The sequence below is a fragment of the Cupressus sempervirens genome, chromosome 9, assembly GCF_028749045.1.
Source record: "Cupressus sempervirens isolate cs-2001-9-10 chromosome 9, ASM2874904v1, whole genome shotgun sequence".
Taxonomy (NCBI): domain Eukaryota; kingdom Viridiplantae; phylum Streptophyta; class Pinopsida; order Cupressales; family Cupressaceae; genus Cupressus; species Cupressus sempervirens.
The window spans coordinates 228,384,728-228,403,665 of NC_143126.1; the positions used below are offsets into that span (position 1 = coordinate 228,384,728).

Genomic DNA, 18,938 nt, shown 5'->3' on the forward strand with positions numbered 1-18,938 from the left:
TGTTTAGATTCTCCAGTGGCTAGGTTTTTTATTCTCCAAAATATTACTATGTAGAAATAAGGCTTGAGACTGGCATGTTTATTCTCCTACAGAAAACTATGTGTTAGCACCAGTTTCAATAAGGCTTAAAACCAAATTGTTTATTCTCCTGCATAAAACTACGTGTTGTTAAAAAAATAAGGCTTGAATCTCATGTATAAAATTGTTTCCTGCAACTCATATAGAAGAGAACCATGAGTTCTTCCAATTATTATAGTATGCTTGGTATTTTGAACACACTGCTTGGCGATTCAAAAAATTTCTGTATAGGCCAACACTCACATCTTTTATGCATGATTTATTTTGAACAATTGTAAAATATGAAACCCTAATAATTTTAATTTCCATGAAAAAATGATGATTTTCAAGCCCATAATTTTGAACATGGAAGAGAATAAAATTGAATATTTAGTGTTTAGTAACATTAATTTGCCACAAAATGCTATTCAAATGCAATAATCTGCAAACAGAGGCAAAAGATACATTTTGAAAACCAAGAGTTCAGTCTTCTTTCCGTAAAGGATACAACAGAGTTAATAAAATTTACTGAAAGGCCAAATGTCCATTGTCACCATACATACCAATAAGGATTAATTAGATTTACAAAAATTTCAAAGGATCATTGTCATAATACAACACAAATGGTTAAAAACTTGTTACAAAAGCAAATAGTGAAACCTAAAATCTAAACCAACGTGATAAAAAAATGGTTACATAAAACCCTACCATGGTAGATCTGCAGTTATAGATGTCCTGAACCGACTGAATAAATATACTAAGAAAAAATATTACAAATCTTGTTCAATACAAAGAGAAATCAAACACATGAAGTTTCCCTTGAATGTTAGTTAACCCTAAATATGAAAACCTCGTTGAAGCATGGCTTCTAGGCTTGCATTCTTCTTATAGCCTTATTCAGATATATTCATAAACTAAAAAAAATTAGAAATGAAATTGAAGAATCATAGATGAAAGGGAGACCCATAGACAAGAAACTGTCTACTAGTAGGGGGGAAAGTTGTCTCATTTATGTCACTGCAATTTTGCAGACAATGCTTTGCATGATGAAATGCTTTCTTAAAAATTTCAAAAGTCAAACAAACACCCAATTAGAACCACAAGAAAGATCAAACAGGAACACACCTTACAGATCACCTTACAGATAGTCCGACAACACATTTTTGCAGCCTTAAAAAGGCCACTATTTTATCTTCTTCCCTTAACAAAACCCTTATTCATATCACTCACAGGGGCTTTCAAATGTGAACTTCTACTACTCGGCAAGATCTTATTCCTCTTTTAAAATGTCTAGAATGGTAAAAAATTAGCATGCAAATAACATGAACCTTGAAATAGATAGGTACTGGGTTTAAACGAATTCTTAAAACAAATTCAATGTGTCATGCCCAAAATATATGGCATAAACACATTAACAATTTGTGTTTTAAAAACAAGGGTGATAATTGGATTAAATTGAATAGAACTATTTTACTTCCTCACACTCATGTATAATTACGAAAGTTAAGTACAAATCAAATGCAAATTTTCTTAACATATTTTAATCTTAATATATATCAATATGTTATTAGATTAACTTCAATCAAATTAATGTGATTAGAAAACATGTGAATATCGTAGGAAGAGTGAAACTTCATTTTATCCATTTTCAATTAAACATACATAAAGAACTAAAATACTAAAAGGCTCAATGCAAGAACACTACTCAATCTTTTTTTTTTTTCTCTTCTATTATTCAACCTGGTTCAAGACTCCATCGGGAAAGAACCAGTAAGAAAACCTAACATCCTTTCCAATACATCAAAAATTAAATACATTTTTACATAATTTTACAACTCAAATGAGATCTCGTCTAGGTCCTTCATAAGAGGTCTTTTCCAATATCTTCAATGCACCAAGGGAACCATGGAGAGACAAGAACCAACATGGAGGTAAAACAACATAATATGATGAACAATTCAAGCATGCATTCCCAACCCGGTTTTGCACAATAGGATTCAACATTGAACTAAAATAGGGGGGAGGTGGATTTTCTCAATATGAGATGTCAATCACCATACCATAACATAGCCCTTTCATGGCTACAATTCAAGAACTTACGTTCTTCTACAAATGCCCTTTCGAGGCCAATATAACAAAGGTATTCATTCCTTCCCTTCTTCAAGAATTCAAATTTTCATATAAGGTATGGGATGACAAGTAAGGGTCCAGACAACCTACCCTCTATCCCTCCTCTCACCATGAGAGAAGACTCTACACTGTTGAGGTCTAACTAAAGCCCTTCCCCTATACATGGCCACTTCTTCTCTATCCAAGGGTGAGTGATCCCAAAACAATCCCCATGAAATCCCCTCAAAACATAAAACATCAAAGCAAGCATGAGAATAACATCAATAGAAAAACAAGTTAAGATCCCTCCAAATCAACCCCAACACACAAGGAAGCAATACAAAAACAACACAGTGCCTTATACATGATTCAAGCAAGATTCAAGCATGAAAAATGAAGAAAATAATTCAAAGAAGTGAAGAACTCCTACCTTCACCAAAAGAGTTATGGAAAAAATGGTGATTTGAGAAGAGCTTTCTTTTTTCTTCCTTCAATCTTCCAACTTTCTCCAAAACTAGAGATTGGGTGACAAAAAATAAAACTACTCCAAAATGCCTCTAAGCATCATCCCTAACTCAACTAGGCTTCAAGTAACTCAAGATGGAGTTTGAGTCACCAACTCATGAAGGAGACAACTCCATTTTCACAATCAATCAAAAGTAGGGTTTTTGAGTGACTCTAAAAGTCAACCAAGGAGTCTAAGAGGGTGGAAAGTACTCCCCACCCTTACACTCACCCCTAGGGTACTTAAATTTAATATTTTTAGACCTTAAAGACTCAATAGAACTCAAACAAAAGCTAAGAGAATTTTAAGACCAATTAACAACCTTCAAAGAAAGACAATGCAAAGATAGCACAAATTAACAAGGGGTTTAGTTCCATCTTTCCATTGGATTTTTTGGCTAAATTTTCTACACACTCATTCCACACATCAGTATTTCAAGAAACACATGTATATATGTAAAATACATATCAAAAAATTCATGTAAATTAAAACATCCATCTTTCAAATAAGTTAACTGTTTAATTCATTTCTACTCACATTTAATCATTGGTAATCATAAAATCAATATAACATAATTTATCCATTCATTTAGATTAAAATACTAGAATAATCATCGTTAGGCATGCATATACCTATCATCATAAACATTACCTATTAAAGAATACTGAACTATTTGAAGCACAAAACTTAATCATCGAGGTATCAAAAGTCAAAACCCCTATCATCAGGTGAAAATGCCTCGTATCATCATTAGTAAAATTTTAATAATTAAATAGTTGAGATAATGTAGTAGTTACCGAATGACTAAGTTTTAGAACACGGATGTGTCAACTGCTCTCAATTCATCAAGACATTCACAATATAAACATTACTTCATATCCATTTAAATCTCCTATAACCATTTAACAGAGAGATTTATATTAAATAAGTACATACGTGGAGGGTCCTTACACAATGGGCACTGTATCTGTATTCGTATCTGTATTTGTTGGCAAGCTTAGCTTAGATAGGCTTACCTCATTTTGAGAAGGCATCCCGAGAGCAGTGAAAAATGCAGAGATATTAAGATGGACAAGACAAATATTAAGTCTCATGTGGAGGGATTCGATGCCAAACTCTATTAATGATAAGGCAGAGACCAACGTGTGATTAGATTTTCTGATGGAATTGAAAGGTGAAGTAATTGAAATAAGAGATCAGTCTCCAAGCCTGAAAGCCAACGGTAGGTATATGAATTCGAAAGTGCTTCCAATGGAGTTGTCGATGTAGATATCAGGTATCAAAGCAACAACATTGGGTATCAATTTTAAAAAACACGAGATCTATAGGGTATTTACCTATTTATTGTACAGATCTAAATCGTTCCTATTGAAGAAGACGACTGCTAAGGCATGAAAGATCAAAAGAAAAAATGTGATATTCAATGTATGATATATTCATACATTGGAAATCATCATTCAACTTTTAATGCAAAATGTAAGGAGAGATAACAGGGCATTTAAAACCTCAATGGAGTGACAACACATACAATACAGTATTCAAATTATAAAACCTTCATCTATATTAGTGATATATGGAGCCTGCAGTCCCAATAGAGAGAAATGATGGATTCACTTTAAGAGGAAAGACCCATTTCAATAGAAACAAAGATATTCAGCAAGGAAATAGAGAAACGAGTTTTGAGGAAAGAAGACCACAGAGTTTTCAGGTTAATATATCTAATAAAATAATGTACAGTAAAGGAAAACTTTAACATATAGAAAGAGCTAGAAAGGCCATTACAAAACCTCATACCTTGTAGAGGAGAACATATTTACCAAAAACCAAAGCTCCAGAAGAAAAAGAGAAACATCAGGAAATAACCCTCATAGCTCTAAGCATGACTAAATTGCAAAGATTCTTGAAAATTGTAGCAGTGGTGAAACCCTCTCATGGTCAAGTTATCAATGCATAGTCTTAAAATCTATAGATCCTTCAATTTCTCACAATACGCTCTCTAATATCCATGAGGCACCTTCCCACCTATGCTGAGAACTGTGAATGATACCCTATTGAGAACTAGGGTAGTAGTCTATAAACAGAGTGGAGCGCCATAAATTTGGGGAAAGATAAGTCACGATTTTTCTTATTGTCTTTATTTAAAATAAATTTTAAATTACAAAATAATTTAAAAATAAAAAATATGTTAAGGAAAAAATATTAATTTTGTCATTAAGTATCGTCTTTAACACCACTAGTGTGTAGTAGTGTCCAATTAGCTAAGATGGTTCTACAAATTGTATGTACCTGCCATACACATTTGATGCTAATAATTCTTTACTTTTTTTCACATATAGCATTTGCTGAATATTAATATATCCTTTTTTTCATAGTTTTGAAGAAAATGGTATAATTTCTTCATAAAAATTTCTAGTCTAAATAAATACATAGCTGTAAACCGATCTAGTGATCATCAATTGCTAATATTAATGGGTTACACCTCTTAATGTAACTAATATATTTAACGAAAAACTGCTGATTGATTTTAAATAAAGAGATTGTTCTATGTTAACACCACATCTCTTGAGTTTGTTTTTAAATCAAATGGATGGGTTACTTGGCCAAAGCGTCTAGCTTGAACGACCTATATACGAAAATGAAGAAAAGGAATGGTCATTGAGTGAAAATAAATCCCCACACATTTCCAAAACAAAAATAGTTAACGGCCAATTGCATAGTCTCCAAAATGGCATATGACTTTGAATACATCACCGTGGAAGAAATTATCGATATGTTATTGGCCCGCCCTTAAATGGGTTGCCATGATGCATTGCATACCATCTCAATCTTTGGCTACAATCTAATCGTTAATAATCCTCTTGTAGGATTCAAACAACAGTAGCAACACAATAAAAAAAAAATGATAATATTTAAAATAGGGGAGGCTCTATTTTACTGCAGAGAAAAAAAATTGATATATTATTCCAACAACAAATTGCTATTCAGCCAATACATTTATTCAAATAAAAATTGTTAAAACTAATCCCTAACACATAGATCAAAATATAGATCAGAAGTTCTAACAGTAGTTTTAACATTATTCCATGCCTATGATTAAGGATGGGAGAAGAAGTAACTAAGACTAAACTAAAATGCATCCAAAAATATCATCTAATGCATGCCATATGTACAGCATGCTTCTTGTTTAAACTACTCCTAAACTGAAGTATTCTAGAAATTATTTATAGAACGGTGGAAATGGAGCAGTGGAGCTGGAGTTTGAAGTGAAGATCTTAGCATCAATCTTCATACTCCCCCTTGATGCTGAGAGGACTCACAATCTGATCTCTGAGTACCAAAAACTGATCTTTTGTAACTGCCTTTGTGAAGATGTCTGCAATTTGCTCCTTTGTGCTGATGTACTTCAACTCAACTACTTTATTTTGTACCAAATCTCTGATAAAATGTTATTTAAGATCAAAGTGTTTGGTCCTGCTGTGATGAACCGGATTCTTTGCCAATTTAATGGCACTTATGTTGTCACAAAAAATCATAGTAGGCTGAGCCTGTATCTCTCCAATTTCTTCAAGAAGCTTTCTAAGCCATAAAGCTTGTGTGCCAGCTGAAGTGACCGCAACATATTCCGCTTCTATAGAAGAGAGAGCAACCATACTTTGCTTCTTTGAACTCCATGTAATTAAACCAGAACCCAAAGAAAAACAATTACCAGATGTAGATTTTCAATAATCCAAACAACCTCCCCAATCTGAATCACTAAAGCCAACAAGCTCAAACTTATTAGAAGAATAGTGAATGCCAAAATCTACCATGCTTTTCACATACCTGAAAAATTCTCTTGGCTGCCTTCATATGTTCCTCTGATGGATTTGTCATATACCTTGAAACCAATGAAACTGAATAAGCAATATCAGGCCTTGTGTGAGTTAAAAACATCAAACTCCCCACAATGCTCCTGTATAATGTCTCATCAACAATTTTAGCACCATCATCTCTACATAATGTAACTCCATGAGAAATTGGAGTGGAAAGAGGTTTACAATCAGCCATATCAAATTTTTTCAACATATCTTTTGCATAATTTTCTTGAGAAATAAAAATTTCATCTTTACCTTGATAAACCTCCATGCCAAGAAAGTACTTCATGAGACCTAAATCTTTCATCTCAAACTCATTCATCATAGCAACTTTAAATTCATCTTTCATCTTTGAACTACTACCCATATATAAAAAATCATCAACATACAAACTCACAATGAGAATATCATTACCTTCTTGTTTGTAGTAAAGGGTAGGTTCACTCTTACTTCTTTGAAAGCCATTCTGCTGAAAATATCCATCAATTCTTGCATACCATGCACGTGGTGCTTGCTTGAGGCCATACAAAGCCTTCTTCAACTTGTAGACATAATCTTCTTTGCCTTGAATCTCAAAACCTTGTGGCTGTCCCACATATACCTCTTCTTCTAAGTACCCATTCAAGAAAGCACTTTTCACATCCATGTGATGAATACTCCATTCTTTTTGAGCTGCAAGAGAGATTAGCATTCTAATAGTTTCTTTTCTTGCTACTAGTGTAAAAGTTTCTTCATAATCAATGCCATACCTTTGAGTGAAACCTTTAGCAACCAATCTTGCCTTGTGTCTTTCAACACTCCCATCACTATTATAATTGGTCTTATAGATCCATTTTGTGCCAATCTTCTTCTTCTTATGTGGAAGATCTACAAGCTCCCATGTTTCATTCCTATCAATGGAATCCATCTCTTCATTCATTGCTTGCATCCAAACCTCATTAGCACATGCATCTTCAAAACATGATGGCTCAAAATCAGCTTTAGCAAGTAATGCAAAATTTACTGTCTCACCTATTGGATCTTCTTCATGTGCTTGATTTTGACACCTCTCATAAATATTACTCAATCTTCTTACCTTCCTTGGAGGACTAGAGGATGGACTTGCTCTTGGTATTGGTGAGGGGTTTCTTGGTGGGCTTGGTGATCTTGAAATAGAACCATTAGCTGGCTGCTCATTATCATTATCAGCAATATCATCATCATCCAAAACTGATTTTGGCTTTCCAACATGTTGTTTTTGATGACCATAAACTCCCCCTTCATCAAAAATCACATCTCTTGAAATAACAATCTTATTAGTAATAGGATTGAATAATCTATAAGCTTTGCTCTCTTCACTATAGCCCACAAAAATACATGATTCACTTTTAGCATCTAGCTTTTGCCTATTCTGATTAGGGATGTGAACATAAGCCAAACAACCAAAAACTTTAAAATGATTTACATTAGGCTTTTTCTTATACAATGCTTCATATGGAGTCATCTTGTGTAGGGCACTTGTAGGACTCCTGTTGAGAATACATACGGCTGTAGCAACTGAATCAGCCCAATAAGAATTGTTCAAACCCTTGGTTTGTAACATGCTCCTTTCCATTTCTACCACAGTACGATTCTTCCTTTCAGCCACTCCATTCTATTGGGGTGTGTATGCAGTTGTGAGTTGTCTTTTGATGCCATTCATCTCACAAAAATTCTGAAAATTGTTTGAGCAAAATTCTCCTCCTCGATCTGTTCTCAAACATCTTATTGTGTTCCCTTTCTCATTCTCTACATGAGCTTTAAACTTCTTGAATGTATCAAAGGCTTCATCTTTAGTCTTGAAAAAATATACCCAACACATGCGTGAGTAATCATCAATAAAAGCAATGAAATATGATGACTTACCCAAACTTTGTGTTTGCATTGGACCACAAATATATGAATGAATAAGTTGAAGTGGGTATTGGGCCCGCCATGCATTGCCTTTTGGAAATGATTTCCTTGAATATTTCCCTTTTGCACACCCTTCACAAATCTGTTTATGCTCTTCAACCTTAGGCAATCCAAGAACTAATGCATTTGATGTTAGATTCTTCAAACTATTGAAATTCAAATCGCCATACCTGAGATGCCACAACCAACTTTTATCCTCATAAGCCATATTGACAAGCTGATTATCATTTTGACCAAACTTCAAAGGAAACATCCTATTCTTTGTCATAGGAACAACTATAATCACTTTATTTTTTTGATTCTTATCATAGATAGTACAGTGCATGTTCTCAAATACCACTCTATAATTCTTCTCACATAGCTGCCCAACACTCAATAAATTATGCTTGAACTTGGGAGTATAATAAATATCTTGAACACTTTTCATACCTTCCTTTGTCTGAACATCCATGGCTCCTTTGGCCGCAACATCCACAGTATTGTTATTACCAAGGGTAATATTGGATCTGTAACTATCATCAAGCTTTGAAAATATTTCTCTGTTACCAGACATATGGTTAGAGCATCTAGAATCCAAATACCAAACATCATTCACATTACTTTCACCTTTCCCATAACAAAAAAATAAATTACCTGAGGAAGGATCCTCATCTTGTTGGGCATAATTTGCACTATTGTTACCTGATTTCAGTCTACACTCTCTCTCAAAATGTCTGTACTTATTGCAATGATAGAATTGGATGTTCCTTTTATCAAATCTGCCTCTACCTCTTCCTCCTTGAGCACCTCCTCTTCCTCTAGATCCTCTTGAAAATTCTGATTTTGGCCCCTTCCTGAGCCTTTGTTGTTGTTACTACTACTACTAGCACCATCTTTCTTTGAAATTTGCAATTGGGAAGCAAAAGCCTTCTCATTAACACTGATAGATGTGTCCCTTATTCTATCCTCATGTGATATAAGAGATCCAACCAATTCATCATACTCCATGGTAGCTAAATTTTTGCTTTCTTCTATGGCAATTACTACAATATTCCATCTTGGGGTTAGAGATCTCAATACCTTTTGTATTATTTTCTCTTGAGCAATAGATTCACCCAAAGTGGCCATTTTATGAGTCACATCTTTCACTTTCACATAGAAATCTCCCACACTCTCTGTCTCCTTCATCTTCAAGTTCTCATATTCTCTTTTCAAGGTTTGTAGCTTCACAACCTTGATCTGATCATTGCCATGGTAAGCATCTTTTAGAGTCTTCCAGGCCTCTTTTGCTGTCTGTGCATTAGCAATTCGAGGAAACAAGCTCTTATCAAGAGTCATCTGAATGTGAAACAATGACATTGCATTCTTCTTCTCAGCTTCTTTCTTCAATCTCCTGTCATTAGGTTGGAGAGTATTCCAATCTACAGGCTCCTCATATCCGGATTCAACGATCTCCCAAAAATCTTTCCCAATCAAAAAAGTCTTCATCTTGATTGACCAATATTGGTAATCAACTACATCAAACTCTAGGATTTGCAAATTGTTTGCCATGCTGCTGTCTTCCAAATACCTTCAGCTCTAATACCAAATGTAGGATTCAAACAACAACAGCAACACAATAAAAAAAAATGATAATATTCAGAAAAGGGGAGGCTCTGTTTTACCGCAGAGAAAAAAAACTGATATATTATTCCAACAACAAATTGCTATTCAGCCAATACATTTATTCAAATAAAAATTGTTAAAACTAATCCCTAACACATAGATCAAAATATAGATCAGGAGTTTTGACAGTAGTTTTAGCATTATTCCATGCCTATGATTAAGGATGGGAGAAGAAGTAACTGAGACTAAACTAAAATGCATCCAAAAATATCATCTAATGCATGCCTTATGTACAGCATGCTTTTTGTTTAAACTACTCCTAAACTGAAGTATTCTAGAAATTATTTATAGAACGGTGGAAATGGAGCAGTGGAGCTGGAGTTTGAAGTGAAGATCTCAGCATCAATCTTCACCTCTCTGCATTTTGAGTTAGTAAAGACACACAACTCCGAACATGAGAAGTTTGGCGTGCATGAAAATAAGCACAGTATTAATGCTTGTTCTTCTCTCCCTTGCAAATTTGAGGCAGTCGGCTGCTTCCACCTGCGGTAGCTCTCCGTGCCCTCTCCCAACACCACCAACAGCACCAGCACCGAACAAAAATGGCACTTTATCAAATGATAATGCAGCTCTAAAAATGGAGGGGTTAACTGTTTCTAGCTCAACCTGTGGCGATTCTCCATGCCCTTCACCACAACCAACATTGCTATACAAAAAAGTTGCCTTGTCAGACCATAATAATAATAATAATAATGTGGTCACAAAAATGGAGCAGTCAGCTGTTTCTGGTCCCAACTATCGCTCCTCTCCAGGCCCTGCTTTAGATATTTAGCATAAGGACATCTACTGAAACCCGTTTTTCTTTCCTCGTCTATTCTTATCCCTAAACATTAGTTGCTCTGTATAAATAAAACCTGTTGTTTTCTATGATTCTGTCCTTCAATTATTTTTATTCCTTTAATAAAACATTGACTAGAATGCATATGTGCCTAACAAAGCAACCACCTGTTGGTTGTGTATATGCTCTCTAAATAAATAGGAGTCGCACCACACAAACAAAATTGTTTGTTTTCTGTAATTCCTTGCTTTTACCTTTTTATATTCCTTCACATTCATTTGCATTACTGTTGTATTGCTATGAATAAATCATTTTTACATTTTTACGTTGTATAGAACTAATGGAAACATGTCAAGCGCCATATAAAAGAGAGAAGTTAATAAAGAGTTACAACTAATGTGTTAAAGACAAAAATATATAAATGGTTAAGGACTAATGACAATGTGACAAGTGTGACAAATGTCATGTTCTAAAAAATTAGTAGAGCTAACGACATAAATATAAGTGAGCTAATGGAGCTTTAAAGCTTTTTTCAAATATTGCATGGGACAATGTAAAAGGAGAATTATATATAGTCATATGGAGAAGTTTTATGAATAAATATGATTGCTGAAGATTTTTTTTTTTATCATTGACATTTTAATTATAAAATAAGAAATTTAATGTTAGGAATGTGATAATAAATCATAAATAATTTCATTAGATTGTAATGCATACTAATGTGTATTAATAATATGTTGTAATAAAGATTCTCATCATTTAAATTCATGTATTTATCATAGTTTTCAATTATTTATATATTTGTATAACATTGAATTGGATGTTTAATTCCTCTATCAGGAAAATGCTAATGTATATAATGATAAGTGAAAAAACATGCATTCTTCCATGTTGGAAGAAACATATCTTTTGGGTAAATTAGAACTAAATAAGATTGTCCTCTAAGATTTATTCTATGTATAGGGTTAGTTATTAAATAATTTAAAAAAGGAACTTTTGAATAAATGTTCATCATCATTTGCATTCTTAATAACATTGTTATAATAAAGCACCAGTGTGTTAAACATATGTTAATGTAAAAGATGATTGCTTAAGAAATTACCCTTTCATTTATACGAAGTTGTATATAACTCTCATAATGAATGTTCGGCAAGATATGAATAGTGAAATTTATATAATAGTACTACTTGGCTCCACAATTTTATACACTTGCCACATGATTTTAAAATTTGAATCCAACAAATGACTAGTTGTGGTTATTTGGAATTATCCATTTATACCCTACCAATAAGGTCTATGGATCCTTTTAACATGTAAAGAAGAGTAACATGAAATCATAGGGACAATTCAATTTAGGTGAAGTTTCACCTAGAATATATTGTATACTTTATTTATTAACAAGTAGATCATGAATTTTTAGGAAGAGGACACATTTATTTCTAGCTTGAGAATGATTGAATGGTTTAAGCCAAAAGAAACTTCTTTTCATATTAACTAACTAATCTTTTACTTTATTTATGGTGTTTCCCATTATTCATTGTCCAATTAGAGGTAGCATTGCATCCTCTTTAATTATTACATGTATAGCCCTAGGAGGAAATAGGTTGTCGGTTGCATCTTCTGGCCTTGCACTTTCTTCTTTGTGTGTTTTTCTTAAACACAACTCTACATCCATCCCCAGTTTCAAGTGATTTAGAAATGCATGTATTTGCTGCAAAAAACAATACCCATTTCTTGTTTTAGTTACTGATAGGTCTTGCTCAACTCTTTCATTTGGAGAGAATTTTTTCGTCATGGCAGCAACACATAAAACATCTCAAGGAAAAACTGAAGATGACAATGAATACAAGCATATGTTTGACTTACCTCAGTCAAGCTTCACCCTTAGAGCCAATTCAATAGCACATGAACTAGAAATATAGAAGCTATGGTATGAGAAATAGATATTAAATAGGGTCAATGTTGTCATTTCTGACGCTATATATCTTTCCATAGTCTTATCAAATGTTGTTGTCAAAGGTTTAGACCTATTTTGTTGCCATTGAGTCATTAGCTGATAGAGATGAGCTCTTTAGATAACGATTAACTCTTTGTAAATATGAGGTATTGGTATCACTAACGAAAAATATTGACTAGACCATTCTCATATTGGCAATAGACTTGGATCATTATTTCTTACAATTATTTTTACTGACTTTTCAAGTGCAATATCATATTTGCACCATGATTCTCAAACTTATGGTCCTAGTACCCCCCATCCTTGAAACCTAGACCCTCATTCCAAAACTTTGTGGAACAATGAAAAATGGTCCTCATAAAGTAAAATATTAAGAGATTAAGCAAGTCATGTTATATTTGAAAGAAAAAACAAAGCTAAGAGAATTATACCTCAATTAAAAGCATAGAATAAGGATATCCCTAGCCAAAGATATTTTGCAGATTTTACAAAAGAAAGACTAGTGTGTATATTAAAAAAAGGAAATGATGGATCTTGATGCGTCTTTATTTGTAATGTACAAAAAATAATGTATCTATGTTTTCTTGGGGTTGCATCCATTGTGAATTTCTTGGACTAGATTCTTAGCTTGCACTTCAAAGTTTCCAAACATGCAAAGAAGTTTGCTAGACAATATCTTATGCACCACATATAGAAAATTAAGCATATACTCCATTAGTGTTTTGCATTAGGGGCACATATTTCTTTCCATATCATAAATAGATGGAATGTCAATCCTGAGATCAATTTGAGTTTACCAACTATTTTTCAAGTTTAATATGGTTGTCGCTTTAAGAAAGAAGCACATATCCACTATATCTTTACACAAAAGTTATGGTAGGCCAACCACCCAAGGTGGAGGTCTACTCTACAAAAAGTAAACAAGTAGATGCTTAAGCTAAAGAAATAAGTAAACACAAAATTTGGAAAATATTTCAAATTGTGAAATAAGAACAAATAAAAAATTTACTTCAATAATAAAACAACTTATATACTAAGAGCACATACCTCCTTTTAACAAGGAGGCTTTGAAATGGCATAATAGTCAAAAAAATAGTTGCAGAGTTGATGAGTCCTCCAAATTGGCCTCCAAGAGGAAGGAATCTGGTTCAATACAAGGAGAACAATTTACTAATTTAGAGCAACTATTTACTAGAGATTCCAACTCACAAACAATTTGCCTAAAATTAATATCAAATTCTACAGGAAAGAGTTTCCCAAACACAATAGTATTTCTTTCGTAAATTCAAAATTGGTACCTATACAATGCCAAGATCTTCAGAACTTTCATCCAAAGATGTCCCAACAAAATCAAATGATAAGCATTTCAACGCAAGAGAAAGTGCTTGTTCCTTAAGCTTCTTATCAACTATAAAACAAGTAAAGTGTTGATTACAAAAGAGAATTTTCAATGGAGCAAAAGACAAATAGTATCTTTATCACTATACAAGGTTTGCTTTACAAAAATAATGTAAGACATGTAGGATAACATATTAAGGTTCTAAAAATGAAAATATAAGGAAGGAAGATACTATCATTTTTTAATTGTTGTAATGAAGTTATGGAGATTTGAAAAAATTGGAAAAGGGCCAAGTCCATGAAGGAGCAAGCAATTTTTTGATGATGTGTCAAGGGAAATCCTGGATTTGGCTGACATAACAAACATAAACAACCATAGTTAGATAAAAATGGGCAGATATAAAAACTGAAACTGGCATTCATATTACTCGAGCATAAAATTATCATGGAATGAAACAAACATAATGAAAAAGAAACAAGCCCAGATTTTTTTATATCTAAATCAAAGTAAATTACACAATAATGCCTAACAAACTCCCTTGTTAAGAAAGAAGATTTAACAACATAATAGTTAAATTATAATACATGAAAAAACAAAATAATGTAAATATATATACTATACACAAATAATTTTAAAAAGTCATGACTTGCACCCGTTAAAGCAAATAATCAATCATAATATTTAACTGTTCACTAACATGGTTAACTCGTCAATCAAAGTAATTAAATATGTAATAATCTCTGACCCAAAGGAACAACAATAGAACAACAGACTGATGGAATTTAGTCAAGCACTTGTAACGTAACTAGAAGTGCTTGGAACTGAAACAAGATATTCTCACTCTTTCATATATTAATACCAAAATGTTAGGATCTTCAATCAATATCAGTCAGTGACACAAATCGGAACTAGGGTAATTTTATTCATTACTCAATATTAATGCTTCACAATAGCCCAGAATTTATAACAGTTTGATTTCAGTCTGTTAGCATTGTATAATTTTCAACATTACATATATGCAAATACATGGAGGAATGGAGAGTTTACAATAGACCCGGTTGATTACAACACTTCCAGTGACCTGACTTGCAGCAGAGCCACGTTTTCCACTCTTCCTGATAACGGTACAGACTGCCGACTCACCTCCCAATCTGTTCTTCCTCAACGTGATAACAAAATGAAAATCTGAATGATACCACATGTTTTCTCTTGTCTTATCTATCTATTTTGAGTTTCCTTGTTGGGGATGTGCACCATATGCCAACTAGGCAGATATATTCAGAATATTTTTATGGGCTGACACAAAGTAAAAAGATGTCGCCAACTAAAGATGCGAAAGCTAAAATGCTTATATAAATTTGCATCTCAAGGAATAATCATATGCGCAGTACAGATCAGGGATATTTAGAAGTGAAGAAATAAAATCATATAAAACGCCTAGTGAAAGTAATAGATATTTCTCACATTTCACTTCCACAAGCATGCCATATTTGCTTGGTGGATAAGAGACAACAGTCCATTGAAATCTTCAATGATAATCCTCTCTAAGCAAAGCAACACAAAAAATATTGCACAATCATTTTAGCGAACAGCACATACCTGATTCATCTCTGCAACAATTTGATTCAGAATTTTCAGCCCAATGAAATAGTGACCTCTCGTTGACTATAAAGAAATAATAAAATAGTAATCTTTCCATTAGACACATGTCCAACAAGCTTACAGCTGACAACAATAATTTAGCAGCCACCAAAATTAACCCTGATCCCAAGTAAGAAAAGCCACTAACAAGTTTCATTAACCAGGACAGTAGGCTACAGAGTCAATTCTCATAACTATTCAGGGAGAAAAATAGTCATGCACAAACTATTACTCATCAGTAGAGAAAAAAAATAAATTATCAACTAAACTCACGACAGGTATGCACACCTATGGTAAACTAAAAAGTATAAAGTTCCAATTGTATAAAATCTCCATTAATTGATACAGCCCAGTCATGCAATGAAACCCTTGTCTAAAATTACCTCAGTTTGTCAAAGAAACTCAAAGTTGAATACACTAACCGTTAAATTAGAGAGGAATTTGTTATTTTTATATTATCCATATTTGGAGATATCCCTTCCTAGCTGAAAATTATGAGAGAATTTTATAGTATTAAGTTTACAGCTTCATAGCTCCTGGACTAAAAGTGTTCAGCCAAACAATTACAACTATCCATGTATTCTGTTCCAACAGACTTTCTAGTAGATACATCCTGTATCACAATTTAGTATTAGCAATTACAAATACATACAATCACCATATGTACAGTGCCATTATCGGTATCACAATTAATGACTGTATTATCAAATCTTTTCCACTGGTATGTATTAAAATATAGCTGCAACTCTTTGAAAAAATCGAAAGAAGAAAACCATATAAAAATATAGGGAGTTGGAACATGTGTATGTGCAATGTAATGCTGTTTCTATATCTATCCTTTCCAAACTTCTTAAAGTTGTCAAACTTCTCCAAGATATCTAACATCCTGCATGGTGAAAATCATGTCAGTGATACCACCCAAAAGAAAGTACTTTTAATAGTCCGTACTCTTCAGACTGAATTCAACAGATTAAAAGCTTTAAATGCTGATCATTCATCCAAAGATGTTTGTGTAAATAAAGGTAGAGAACAAGATGATGAAAATGTATGCCGATGGGAAGACAATAGCAAAAATAAAATGTTTCTTTTAAGATAAAACTTAATTAATAAATTTTGAGAATAGTGCTTTCCAGGCATTTTGTTAAGTATTTAATCATTTTACCATACCTGTATTTAAGAGTAAGCTAGAATATTAAGATACCAATGAATGATATTCAATTTGAAGGTTTTGTTTTTGAGAGACTACAAATTATATTATTTTCAAAAGCACTTTATGAAATGCATTTAAAAGAGATTCAAACATTCACAGCATTCAAAGAGAAAGTGCTTCATCATGTGAAAAGGAAATTTCAGCTGCTTTATTTTGTTTCAAAAAATGTAGAGTTCAAATATTAGATGCAAATACAAGAGAGGATTAGATTGAGGAAAATCATGGTAAAAGAAATTGAGCATTCCTGAACAAGTCTTCAAGAAATACTACTAGAAGATAGAGGATCACCTAAAACATATAAGTAGACCTACTTACTATATACAGAAACATGTGTCAAATAATTTCTAATATACCTAGCATAATAGATGATACACCAGCAAATATAAATCTAGAGAATTGAAAGAATTGATAAAAATATAAGATAATTCCTTCCTCCTAAGATAAAATCGAAGAGCAGGGAGAGAAGAATCATCAAGGCTTGAGGTTTGTACAGAAACCTATGCCGAGCGATCCCATGAACAATAGCAGCAGATTATTCAACATTTTTGACCTACCTTTTTTGAGGGTGAAACCAACTCAGCTCCCTCTCGAACATCTCTCCTTTTTTACCAATCAACTGTGCCAGGCAATTCCTCAAAATGTCACAATAGAATTTTCGGCATTTTTGACATGCCTTTTTGAGAGGGGAGCCAATTCAGCCCAATCTTGCACGATATTACTGTTTTATTTCTGGTACCTTCTGAAAGGAGGTTAATGTTGATAGCAAGCATACTTTTAGTGAAAGTTCTTGTGATTCTTTTAATCTGCCAACATCTAATTTCAATGATGATGAGGATCTTTTGAAGACCCATATGATGCTGACACTATTATTTAAATATTGAAAATGAATGTTTTTGAAGACATTCGAGTATGACTAATTAGCATTGAAGAAGTAGTTAAGTCTTATGATGATTTTGTTTAGTTTTATATGTTTTTTGTATGGACAAATCCAACTCCCAATTTTTTTGCTGAAATCCCCCTACTTAACCCTAACACCTACACCCAAACTAGTAAATATTGGTTCGTAGTAAATACGTATTTGCTCGAAAGGGCTTCATAACACCTATTTTGAAATAATTTGGTAAGGCTCTTCATGGTATGTTGAAATAGAATTACAAAATTCATCATCTTACTCTTAACAATAGCAGTAAAAAATCCATTAACTAAAAATCTGCTAAGTATGCACAAAAAAATTCTACGTGTATGTGGAAGGAGTATTGATTCAATTTCACCTTAGATGCACACAAACTAGCAACCTAGTGAGTCAAGGTCAAAGCCCAAAAATAAATTAAACACACTCACCAGCCTGCCTCAGATTTTAAAACTAGTGCTAGTTTTCCTAAATTTGTCCACAATTCACTAGTAAATATCTAGGACAAACATGTAGGTAGAAAAGAGAAACCTGGATATATCTCTCAGCAAATTAATTAAGAACTAGTACCTTGTTCAAATCATACCCGGACCCAGGGCCTCCAAGAAGCAAATTGAAAACACTGATTTAAACTCTACAGGTTTACATATTAAGTGATTTCACAGTCAGTGGCAAGGATAGCAAAATCGGATAGTGCATTATCGAGATATTATTGTATTTATAACAAAAGTATAATTTTACTAAGCTCATTTGCTAAGTCACATTCTTTTACAGAATAGTTTCTTCAGCCAATACCTAGCCCTATTTTCTTGCCAAGAATAACTGATGTAGAGGGAGCTGTGATCATTGCTTCTTCCATGACTATTGGTTTAGAGCCCGGGGCTACAAGAGCACCATGCCTTCTCCTAGCATCTCCAATTCTACAAAGAAGACCCAGAGTTTAAAATCATGTTTAAGAGGCATGTGTCATCATCAACCATGTACATGTGCCAAATAAAAATT

The 18,938-nt window shown here is 33.2% G+C and overlaps 1 pseudogene; it reads right to left on the minus strand.

Annotated features, from left to right (window-relative positions):
* Nucleotides 1-16,335: 16,335 nt before the first annotated feature.
* LOC149538331 (switch 2-like) overlaps nt 16,336-18,938 on the minus strand; it is a 60,197-nt pseudogene continuing 57,594 nt past the window's right edge.